Source organism: Ruditapes philippinarum, unplaced genomic scaffold (assembly GCF_026571515.1).
Source record: "Ruditapes philippinarum isolate M1 unplaced genomic scaffold, ASM2657151v2 ctg1262_1_1_1_1, whole genome shotgun sequence".
Classification (NCBI taxonomy): domain Eukaryota; kingdom Metazoa; phylum Mollusca; class Bivalvia; order Venerida; family Veneridae; genus Ruditapes; species Ruditapes philippinarum.
Window position 1 is genome coordinate 224,281 of NW_026853407.1, and position 12,890 is coordinate 237,170.

Below are 12,890 nucleotides of genomic sequence, written 5' to 3' on the forward strand. Positions count from 1 at the left end.
TGTGTATTTGAAAAGAGAAAACAAACTGTATATCCTGACTTCTATATAGATAACGAAAAAATTGAAATTGTTGAAAATTGTGTTTATCTTGGAATCAAGTTTACTTACACTGGTACTCTTGCAAATGCTGTAAAAGCACTGCATGAGCAAGCTCTTAGGGCGTATAATAATCTTTAAACGTTTTTGATAATGTTAGTCTAGATATTCGTACCAAATTATCTCTTTTTGATTACTATGATTGTCCCTATATTAACGTATGGATGTGAGGTTTGGGGTGCTTATAATTATAAAGAGGTAGATAAATTTCATATTCGATTTTAAATATATATTAGGCGTGAACAAACAAACTCCTACATATGCGGTATATGGTGAACTCGGCCGAGTGCCTCTGTCAGTAATATGTTAAGAAAGAAGCGTTAAATTTTGGTTGAAAATTATGAAAAGTAATGATTTACCTATTTATCAAATGTTTAATGATTTATGTAATAATGTTAGTACCTCTAGTTGGGCTAGTAGAATGAATTCTATTATAGATCATTTAGGTTTTTCAAATATAAGGTTGTCATTTGATCCTAGGGTTAATTATTACCTTTTGATAAAATCTAGAATACGAGATCAATTTATTCAAGAATGGAGTTTAAATACTAATTCTATGTCAAAATTAGATTGTTATTGCAAATATAAAACTGAATCTTATTTTGAAAAATACTTGAATGTTATATTGAATGATAAGCTAAGGCAGCATTTGACATGCTTAAGATTGTGCTCACATAGTTTAGATATAGAATTAGGAAGATATAATAATATTGAAAGAAGTAATAGATTGTGCAAACTATGTAACCAAAATGCAGTAGAGTCAGAATATCATTTTGTTATGTGTTGCTCACGTTACAGTAGTATTAGATCAAAATATTTAGGCCAGTGTTCATGGCCAACTTTACAAAAGTTCAATGCATTGATGTCAAATAAAAGTAAAAAATATATGTTTAATCTAGCAAAGTATATAAAAGAAGCATTGTGTTTACGTCAAAATATCCTTGAAAGTTTACTTGTCTTTTGATCGTATATTGTACTTCATTATTTGTCTATGTTAGTTATGTATATTAAAGTCTTTGCCATGAGTTTTTTGTTTGTTTGTAAATGGCCAAAGGCAAATGTATTGCTGATTGCCAATATATAAATGAATGAATGAAATATCTTTATTCAAGTAATATATGTAAATATGAGTGTTCACGGTATGATGGACCCATGGGTAACTTCATGGAAAAATCTGAATTGTCTGGGGAATAAGCTAAAAAGATGATAATTAAGTTGTTTTGTTTTCTATAAATTTCATCGAGTGGTATGAAAATAAATATTGCATGAGTGGCGGTTGCAGTAGATGAAAATAAATCCTGTGTTTATAGAACAAACATAAATTTTCTGCTTATTAAATATTTTCTTTGATTTAACATTATAATTTGAAAAACTATCCTATAAAGTTTGTGTTTTGGCTAAATTTAGAAGAAAGTAGTCCGGCAAGACACCAATGAAAATACAGAAAATATGTTTTACTGCAGTGAAAATACGGAAACATGAAAATACGCATTTTATTTCATCAATATTTCTTAATATTTCAACTATAAGTTTATTGAACAATACTCGTGCTGCTATTGCAATATTATGCATGCATGTATTGTGTGCCTAATATTTGCTATTCGACAGGCAATGATTCTAGTTATTCTTAAAAATAAATAATGAAATCTAACAGTGTATTTTATTATTTTAAATAAAAAGATAATACTAAAATCTTCATTATCACATAAATTGAATGAATATCGAAAATACCATAAAATTAGTGTCTCGGCATCATACAGTTAAACAAAACAGAAAGTAGAAATACGCGAACTTTAACTTCGCGAATTAGTCCAAATATTCGATTCCGCAAAAGTTTGGCCTCACGGAAATATCTGATGTATAGAAAACGATTTTCGATTTTATATAAATACAGCGTAATGTATTTGTAATTACTTCTTGCATTCTTTAAATTGCCAAAAATTAGTCAATAGTCTTCTTATTATAATACAGCTGATGCATACAATCACTATTCTCACTCATGCAAAAAATACATACTGCTGAATCTTATAGTGATATGGAAGATCGTTTACGTATTCATGAATCACTGAACGTATAGTGATAGAGAATGTCACTTTCGTATATTTTTGAATCATGAAAAAAAATGTCATGAATGTTTATTTGAATTATTTTGAATGCTATGCGTATAATGTCCTATCTTTTAGAATATTCCCGACAAAACCATTGATGTCTCCGACGGAAGTTTTGAATAGGTTTTTGAAATGAGATTTACGTACATTTTTTTGGAAAAAATGGTAATACAGCGTAGATCATCCGCCCTAAGAAAATCATAATAGTGCTAGTAAAAAAATGAAAATCGACGCAACTTTTTTTATACTAAAAACCTGGCAGTTAAACCATACAACTCCCACAACGTCCACAAGCCAATGCGTATCTTCCAGGACATAGTTCCGAACATAAACACATGTTAAAATCACACATAACAAGTGTAAAACCTCAATTAAATTCAATAGCAGTGATTTCATAGCCCAAATGCAGTTCCAAAACAATGCGTATGATACGGCTATTAAATATGTCCAGATATTTCTAGCAAATGTATTTGTTTCCATGGTCCTTCCCTCCAAGTGCTCACTTTGTTCAAAACCTTCCGTTTCTTCTTGCTCAAAATCATATGTTGCCGGTTCGTCGTCAATAATGTCTAGTTGATCAGTATCATCACAATTTTTACCGACATTTGGTTCATCCTGTAGTTGTAACAGGATTTTTCTCTTTTCTTTTTGTGCACGAACTTTGCGTAGATCAGACTTCAGAGTTCCAAGTCCATACTTCAGGTAAAACGGTATGTAAACGTAGTAAATCTCGAGAAGAATTAGCTTTACTTCAGAGGTACAGCTATCGGCGTGGATGTGAAATTTAATTAGCTGTTCAAGTGTCATGGCTTTGACCTTCTTCTGAGCAAAAGTGTCTTCAATATACCCTTGCATCAAAGACTCCCGTATTCGTAAAATACTTGGGTATCTGCTTCTAATATTGTCAGGTTTCATTTTGTTTATGAGGTAGAAAAGGAAAATATCTCTGCCATTTTCGAGAATGTTGTCGATGGCATGTATAGCATTGGATGTCATGGTTCCGTCGTTAAGCTTCTCGAGGAACAAGTTTCTATCTGAATTCATGTAACTTGGAAGTAGCCTTTCTTCGATGCAGCATCGTAAGTATTTCAAGCAGTCACGTAGACGATGGAATAGTTTCTCTTTGTTAAACTCCTCAAGCGGATGTTGTTCTGCGACATGTAAAACTACATTCTTAATCACATACGATGTAATATCTGGACAGATTGGTGTTAGGAGATTCTTTGCCAGAAGTCGCATCAGAACTAAAACCTTCGTTTGCGAATCGTTCATAGAATGAACGAGTACCATTTCAGGTTCGTTGAAACTTAATCTCCAAAGCAAATTTTCATTTGAACACCCATGTTCACCAACAGCTACAACGTACATAGGTAATTTAGCCACTTTCTGTACAGTTTCCTTATTTGGCCAGTCGTGCAAACGTTCTTTAGCTTGCAAATTGCTGATAATACCTTTAAACGATACCGGAAAGGCGCCCACGAGATCAGCTTCAAATCCTACAGCATCTACCGTTTTAGGAATGGATGGTCCCTTCCTTGTTCCAATTTGTACAGTCCTCCCAAACCATCCTCTTCGAGAAGTAAACTGCTCTTCTTTCAAGACACTCATGTATTTATCATTAGACAAATATATCTTTCCATTTTTAAATTCAGTCGAACTTTCTATTTCCTTAAAATGCTCACCATTGCTACCACTGTACAAAGATAAAAAGGCATAGCCTGGTGGAGCATCTTCGTTTTCTAAAAGGAAGCATACTTTATTGTCTATCTTGTCTAATTCTTTGGCATCTGTTGAACAGTAAACATCGTGATTAATCAGGAGAACATCAGTGTCACTGGTTTCCGTAGCGATTCCGTCCCGTCTGCTTCCAACAATTACTTTTTCTTTATTATATCCAAGTAGTTTACGTGAAGCAGCAGCTTTAGCCATAGACCGCTTGTTAAACATTTCTACTCGACGTCTAACTGATTCTTTATTGAAACCTACTGAATTCATTTCAGCATTAAGCAAAAGCGATAAAACCCTGTCGTCCCTGTCCATTTTACGTGTAACTAAAAGACAAAATATTGAAATGGTTAAGTAAGTTCCATGACAGAAGTTTAAAAGTGATAAAATTGCAGTTCTGAGACGAAATGTGCTGAGTTCTGTGTGGCAGGGTTGCTTTAAAGTTCCATCTGACTCGTAGATATACATACATTCCTACAGTATTTAAATATATATTTTTGTTAAGTTTAAGGTTATTGTTTTAAAAGGATTGGGCTACAATGGGCAAATTTTCAATAAGTATTTCAAATATTGATAAAATTTGATTTTTATTCTTACTAAATATTACTTAAAATATAGTTTTGTTTTGTTGGTTTGTGCTTGGAGTGGGGGGGGGGGTTACATTGCACCAACATTCATAGTATAAGACATATGGCGACTTTCCACCTTTACCGGTGCAGAAAGACCTCAGGAGCCCCTCCGTGAATTATTTCAGACGCGAACGGGAGCACCTGAGAAGAACCACTGACGTTCCGTTAGCTAGCAGGATAGCTTCCTCACATGAAAGAAAGCAACGTCCCTGTCGAGAATGGAACCCACACCGGTAAGGGGCAAGTGGTTAGACGTCAACGAACTTAACTACCCAGCCATGGACGCCCCTAATATAAAGTGACAGAAACATACTTTGTCTTGTTTGGTGAACTCGAAAACTTACAGATGTGCAAAAATGAGTAGAAAGACCGACCATGATAGTCAAATCTCAAAATATTTATATGACCAGTTAATTATTATCTTCATCAACCTCGTTAAAGCAGAAGCAAAGAAGCTGTTACCTAAAACCCAATTAATGGATGGGCATATTTTAAAAAAAAAAAATAATAATATACAAACGCACTAACCTGGTTACTTACAGGAGCGGGCGTTATGAATATTTCCTACTCGGTAGCCATTTTGTCAAGTTTGCAACCATTTTGCCCCTTTGTACCAAGTGTGCAACAACTTAATATCCTGTCCCTTGTGCCAGGTGACCTTTCGCTATTTCTGTCAGGTGTATTTTTGCTATTTGTTTAAGGTGACGTTTCGCTATTTACTTTATTAAATGGCTGATCGTATCCTATAATTCAATAAATACAGTTTAATCACAATTGTTAAATTAAGTTTAAGTAATTTTATGATGAAAACGTTACAAATAATACAGTGTTATCAAGCTATAGTGGTACGACTGACATACTAAATGTTCACAAAACATGCGTTTGATAGCCGTAAACATTTATGCAAAATTAGAAATTAATCCATTAAACTATATATATCTACTAATATAGATAAGGGTAACAACTCCCATAGGAAGGTGACTATACCCAGTCAGAGTTTTCGCCTCGTAGTTTTAAAAATGTGATCTAGATCTATAAGTATCAAACCAGAGTATAATGTCTGTAATTAACTATATCATTTAAAATGCATTTCATCACATAGAGGCATTATACAACACTAATCACACATAAAATAGCATTTTGTAACTTTAATCCATTAGAAAAATAATATTGAGCACTTTTTAGACGTTTAAAATTTTCAACCTAGCGCCAATTTATCACGTGACTAATGTTAAAACGCGAACTGACAGCCAAAAATACGGAACCAAAAATTACACATTTTAATTATTTACCGAAGGCCCCGATCGATCGTGTCTACGGCTACACAAAGGTTAAAAAGTCGCATTGATTTGACATTTAATTATATAATGCAATTTAATGTAATGTAATATAAATTATATAATACGATATAATATAATATAATGTAATGGAAAAGATCTGAAAAGATTTTTTTTAAATATGGATATTAGATCTATATATTTTATGAACAAAAGGATCAAACACATTTCAAGTTTTATAGTGCCTAGCAAATAACGCTAGATCTACATTAAAGTAATCAAAGCGAACAGTTAATTGGTCGTACCCCAGCGAATGTAGATCTATATCCTGTTCAAGACATGAAACAGTGTCGGTGATTTAGTTTATCCGCGGCGATATGAAAACATTATTCTTGCATATCTGGCAGGATTATTTACCGTTTCGGCGATGCTAGAAAACCCTGTCTTACACCCCCCCCCCCCATGTAAGACAAGTCGCGTGCTTTAAATGACATCATTGCCGCGCACCTTTTGTTCTAAGGATGACGTCATCTTTCCGTTATAAATGAAGTTTGTAAGATATAAGAAAAAAAGTGCATAATGAAAATATCAGTTTTCGTAATTTCTGCTCCGAGAATAAATGACATTTAATATACAAGAAAAAGAATCAAACACTGACTGTCGGTACAGACGGGGGGCAACTGTTTAGCGGAAACTCGGCAGAGCCTCGTTACCGCCGTAAACAGTTAACCTCGAGCTAGATAGCCCGTGTAAGATTCTTATAACGCTACTCGTGCATTTGACTCTCATGAAATGAAATAAATAACTTAAAACAAACAAATACCTTATATCTATAAAGTATCATGGATGAAATATAAAGTAATTAGATACTGAATGCGCACCTTACAACGAAGCAATCCGATTTATAAACCGAAAGTAGAAAAACAAAGTACATACATTGTATCAGATAAATCACCGATAACATCATAATGTACTGTAATAAAACAATTGATGATTTTTTATTTAAATACACGATATTAATTAAATTCCAGATCTAGTAAAATGAAAACACTTTTAAATTCATCCCCGTAAGTTTCCTAGTTTAATATACAGCATAATTATAGGACTTGTACTTGTACAGTTTGCTAAAAATAACATTGATCGATAATATCGATCTTTTATATTGATCTAGTGTGACTCCTTTTAAGTACATGTATATATCTTGAATCGTAGTTATATGTATTGTAAACGAGTACGGGTACTTAATTCTTTCGTCAGAAAGTTTATTGTGTATTCATGGACCTGCATTGAATTAACTTTTCGTCTTTTAAAAAAAATATCTTCTTTTTTTTTTTCTTCAAGGGATCGACCTAGTCAAGAGCTAGACGAAGGCACATGGAAAACATCTACAATTATACAGATTTCTTTTTTCAATTTATTTAGTTTATACAAATTTATTTTAGTTCGATTGTGTTGGAAGCTATAACCAACAAGTACTAAGCAATGAATGTAAAGTTTCTTGCTCAAGGAAACAACGGCTTGCCCCTGACAGGGTTTGAACCCACGCGGTCAGCAATCCTTAGATTACTAGGCCGACCACTTATTTGAACTTCGTTTTAATTTTTTTATATTTGCTGAAAGCATCAATGATATAAAATGGCATTGATTTTTAAATAGAACAACTGACTAGCGTAATTTTAAGCGCTTCACCTTCAGATTAAAGTTTGGAAAGAATAACATTCTGTCCTAGATTAAAGTTAATTTTAATGTAAAATTTAATGATATTAAAAGTATCATAGAGTGTTCGAAATAAGTTATTTAACTTGCCTTAGGCACTGACTATAAATAGAAAGAACACACGAACACACATTGCTGCATTACGGAATCATTGTCGAGTTTATAAAGACACCAATGAGTTTTTTGACATGACGGGACTGGAAATAGATTTTCTAGATTAATATACCATTTCATGGTTTATAGGTCTAGGTCAATAACTTGTGTAAAAAAAAATCAGATCAGATTATTCGCTCACTCCATTTTTCTTAAATAAATTATATATATTCTCTGGTGAAAATTGACATAAACTTGCAAAGCGTTGCAACGCTTTTCTTTTCACTCAGATCGGACTAAGAATAGCACAAATTACGATTTTCATTTTTTTCGCCCTTTTTTTAGTATTTTCTTAACTATCTTTAGCAGATCTTTTTGTTTTAAAGGCATGTGTGTCTCAGAAATCTATACTTTTAATTTTTTTTTTAGAAATGTCAAACATGTGTTAATAATGTTTAAATAATGGATTTACAGCATATATGATGTTAAACAACTGAAGAAAGTTGCGCCTAATGTGCAGAAATGTGTCTTAAAGGTAGCAAAATGTAAACAAATTAGAATTTTGACTTCCATACTTAATACTCATTCACTATGATTATACACATGCCAAAAAAGTAAAAGAAGTAAAACATAGTTCATAGATGTGGCAAATGAGTTGTAATAACCCCCCAATATAGAAAGTTTTTGATAGCATTTTTAGGCATAATGGGCCTTTTATTGTTCATGTTGATCTATGTAAGAAATTTTAATTTTATGGGGTATTTGTACTTAGCTTTTAAACATCCGTGGACAGACGGGTAGTATTTAATCGAATGCAAGCTTTGTCAATACATTGTTTCAACTAGTGTAAATTATATTCTAATCAAGTTTTCGCTTTCTGCAGCAGTTGAAACTTATAGAAATAACGAACTCAATGGCATAAACATGTGTATGCATGCATGTTTATTTAGTTTGATCACGTTTCCCATTTCGAAAATTGAAAATAATTTTCTAAAGCATTGTTACATATGCATACATAAAGGTGATGTAAAATGCAATCAATGATAATAATATGTCCATTTAACCATGCTTTTTCTTTTAATTTATTCAATTATATAGCAGATAATAAAATGTTCTAAAAAAATATTTATCATTCGAAATCATTTAGAACTTGGTCAACATTTTTTTTCAAGTTTTATATAAGAATACCCAAATGATATATTCCTATTATTTTTACCAATATTTGTCCATCGTAGACCTACCCACTTTAAAGGTCTCGTCTTATTTTCTTTGAACTTACAAAGGCTTGTCTTTTTATTTTATTTAAAAAAAACGTATTTTCTTTCTTTCTTTTCCATATTAAGAGCGTGGTCTTATTTTCTTTTCCATTCCTAAAGCATTATCATAGGTTCTTTTCAATTTTAAACGGTTCGTCTTATTTTCCTTTCTATATTCAAAGCATCGTTTTACCTTTTCTCTATTTTCAAAAGCATTGTTTAATTTTATTTCCACTTTCATTAGAATTATGTGTATGCATCTGATTTTATTTTTTCATTTTAAATAACATATAAACAAAACATAAACATGATTTGTTTTTTATTTTAAGGCACACGATTTAATACATTAACATCTAATCACAACAACAACAACAAGCATCATATTACAAAAAAGCATGGCCAAAATTGATAATTAAAATATAAAACAAAAAGTTGGCAATAAATAGCATGCATAAATAATTTCTTTCTGGAATGTGTTCATCACAAGTGTAAAGGTTCATTACAAAGAAAATATACATGTAGCATGAGAATGTTTTGTACAAACATTAAATAAAGGTGCATAATGTCTTCTTTCTCAGTAAGGTTTTATTTTGCACCATCTCTGTAAAGATCATATGGTGATGTTCCAGCTTAACTGGTGTAGGAAGACCTTGGGTGACCCTCCATGCAATATTTCAAGTAAAAGCAGGCAACCAAGAACAATTTCTTTCTCTTAGGGTAGATGGGTAACTTGTAACAAGATAAAATTCAAAGTTCTTTGTGGAATTCAAACCCACAGGGGTGAGGGCCAAGTGGCTTCAAGTCAAGGACCATAACCTCTCAGCCACGGATACCCAATGCATGATTTCAGGCACAGACAGGCACCTGACAAGAATCACCAACCTTCCGTAAGTAAGATAGCTTCCTTGCACATGAAAGAATTAAGTTTCTTCTGAGATTTGAATCTGATGTGAGGAGCAAGTGGTTTGAAGTCAGCGACCTTAATCTAAAATTTCTGATCTGTATTTGTTTGAAGATTGTACATCTTGGTATGTTAAAATAAAAATAAATAAATACTATCGAGTTCTTAACTCACGTTCATCATAAAATACACCAGTATCGTCATGGCAGTATGTATATGTATATATTAACATTTAAATATGGCATACAATGGCTATAAAACTACAAAAACTTACAAGAATTTATAACAGAACGCATTGATGGATTCTAAACAAGGCAAATTGAGCATCTTTGCATTTTCATTTATATTAAAGGTAAAAAAACACATAAAGTAACAAAAAATATTTGAGCCGCGTCATGACAAAACCAACATAATGGGTTTGCGACCAGCATGGCTCCAGACCAGCCTGCCCATCCGCGCAGTCTGATCAGGATCCATGCTTTTGCTTACAAACCCTATTACAAGTAGAGAAACTGATAGCGAACAGCATGGATCCTGATCAGACTGCGCGGATTATGTTGGTTTTGTCGTGACGCGGCTCATTTCTTTTAAGTGGATTTCAGGTAGATTTTATTTTTTGAAAAAAAAAAAGTTTATTCATTTAAGTTCATACATAAATAGTTTACCTTATTCCACATTCTTGAAACAAATTACAGAAAATTGTCATAAAACTGGCATGGATTACCACCATATTACATATAGTAATGTTAATTACATTACTCAGATTATAAAAATTGTCAGTTGGACAGTGTGCTCAACTACTCTCAGTGCTTGATAGCAAAACAAGAGCCCGGATAATGTAGATTTTTTAAAGTTCAAAAAGGGCAATAATTCTGTCAAAATCCATTATATCCTATTATACTCTCAAATACATGTGTGAAGTTTCAACCCATATTCTTCAGTAGTTTTGAAGATACCTACCAGCTTAAATGCAAACATTTAACCAGTGTTATACCAACACAAGTACAGTAGCTTTTCCTATTTTTTGAATGGTCAAGTAAACACAATATCAACAATAATCATATTAATCATAAAACTCTAACAATATGTGCTAGTTAACTTCATGATGCTGATAATTAAAATAATCATGAAAAAAGTAATAATAAAAAGATTGTATACACATGCATATTGTAAAACAAACAGTAACAAGCACATTTTTAAAATACCTCCCTGAATAAAAGCAATACATTAAGTAAATTAAATCACACATATACTTTTACAATACTGTAGTATAATAACAATCATCAATAAATACCACTGCTGTACTTCAACAAAATATCTAAAAATTGCCCTTTAAACACAATACATGTACATGTATATGAAAATATTGCAATCCTTTGTAAGTTACTTATTTTTTGATACAATTAGCACAGCGTAACATTAAAAAAACGTGTAAAAAAATATGGCACATATACCTATTAATTGTTTTTTCTTTGCTCTTGGAGGGGAGGGGGGGGGGGGGAAGGTGCTCCTCCTCTTTTCCTATCTTATTTCCAACCATGTTTAGGTTAAATAACAAAGTTCTGACATTTGTTTTCTTTTTTTATTTCATGCAAAAAGAAAATAAATGAAATTAAATGGGGAATGACATTTTTATAACAATGGTGGATATGTATTTCGCTTTTCAATGCACAAACAAGTCTGTTTATCAATATAGAAAAAAAGTTACATTGTTGTCAAGATTTTTACCTAATACATTTTTTCTTTTTCTTTTTTTGCATAATTTGGCACATGCAAGGAATTTGACATTTATCAGTAATTTGACATTAACCCATTAGTAAATTGACATTGATCCTTTAGTTATCGATATTCATTTGTAATTTGACATTATTAGTAATAATTGTACATAATTTGTTATTCATTAGAGATTTTTCATTCATTTGTAATTTGACATTCATTAAGAATTTGACATTCCTATGTAATTTGACATTAATTTAGAATTTGACATAACTAAATTAACATTCAGTTGTAATTTGACATAAGTAATTTGACATTCATAAGTAATATAACAATTAGTAATACGATATTCATTAAAAATTTGAAATAAGCGATTTGAAAAGTCATTCGTAATACATATACTAGAGTATATTTTATTCATTTAAAGCTCAGAAATTATGAATCTTATAATGTTGAGCATATTTGTGACATCAGTAATTTAGCAATGTCCTGACACTTAACAGATTAACAAGACTTCCAGACAGACAATACCTAATTTATAATCCTTATGCCATTGGCAGGATATAATAAAAATACAACAAATAAGATAAATAATAAAATACAATAAATACAATAAATAACAAAATACACGTAACTGAGTTATGTGGCAACATAAGCATGTATAATATCAAAATTTACCCTATATTTTTATATTGGAATAAGTCCTGCTATTAATATGGGAAATGCACATTCTCATTTTAGGGAGGTTTCAATATCAAAACAAAGACTTATATACACCAGCAGTAAGCTACCCTGATTATAACACTGGTGACAAAGCAGGACCGGCAAAATCTTTCTAAAAAGTTTTTAACTAACATGTTAATTTTATTTATAGATTTCGGAAAAATTTGACTTGTCCGATGGACAGCATGGGCAATACGGACATTTGATTTGCTGCTCATGTATTATATGTTATTTTGGTTTTGGAGTGATATATGTGGATATATTACCTGTTAAGATTTTATATCACCCGAGCCGTAAGGCGAGGGTGATATTTTATCTTGGCAGGTAATATATCCACATATATCACTCCAAAACCAAAATAATACTTTTATTACCCTTCCCCTGCCGAGTTTAGACGATTTTTTTAAATAATCATTGCTGTTTCAAATGAAACGTCGAAATAAGATTCCCTTTAGGATACCTCTTCGTCACAACATGACGTCACATAAATACATGACGTATTTTTCCCGTACCTTACAAAAGTAAACAAGAGAAAAGGAGTAGTCTATTGAACGCACTTTTTTGTAATTAATATCAAGCTTTCACAAGGTCATATTTGTTTTCGATACTGATGGTTATATGTATCATAACTCTACTTTGGTAAATATTTA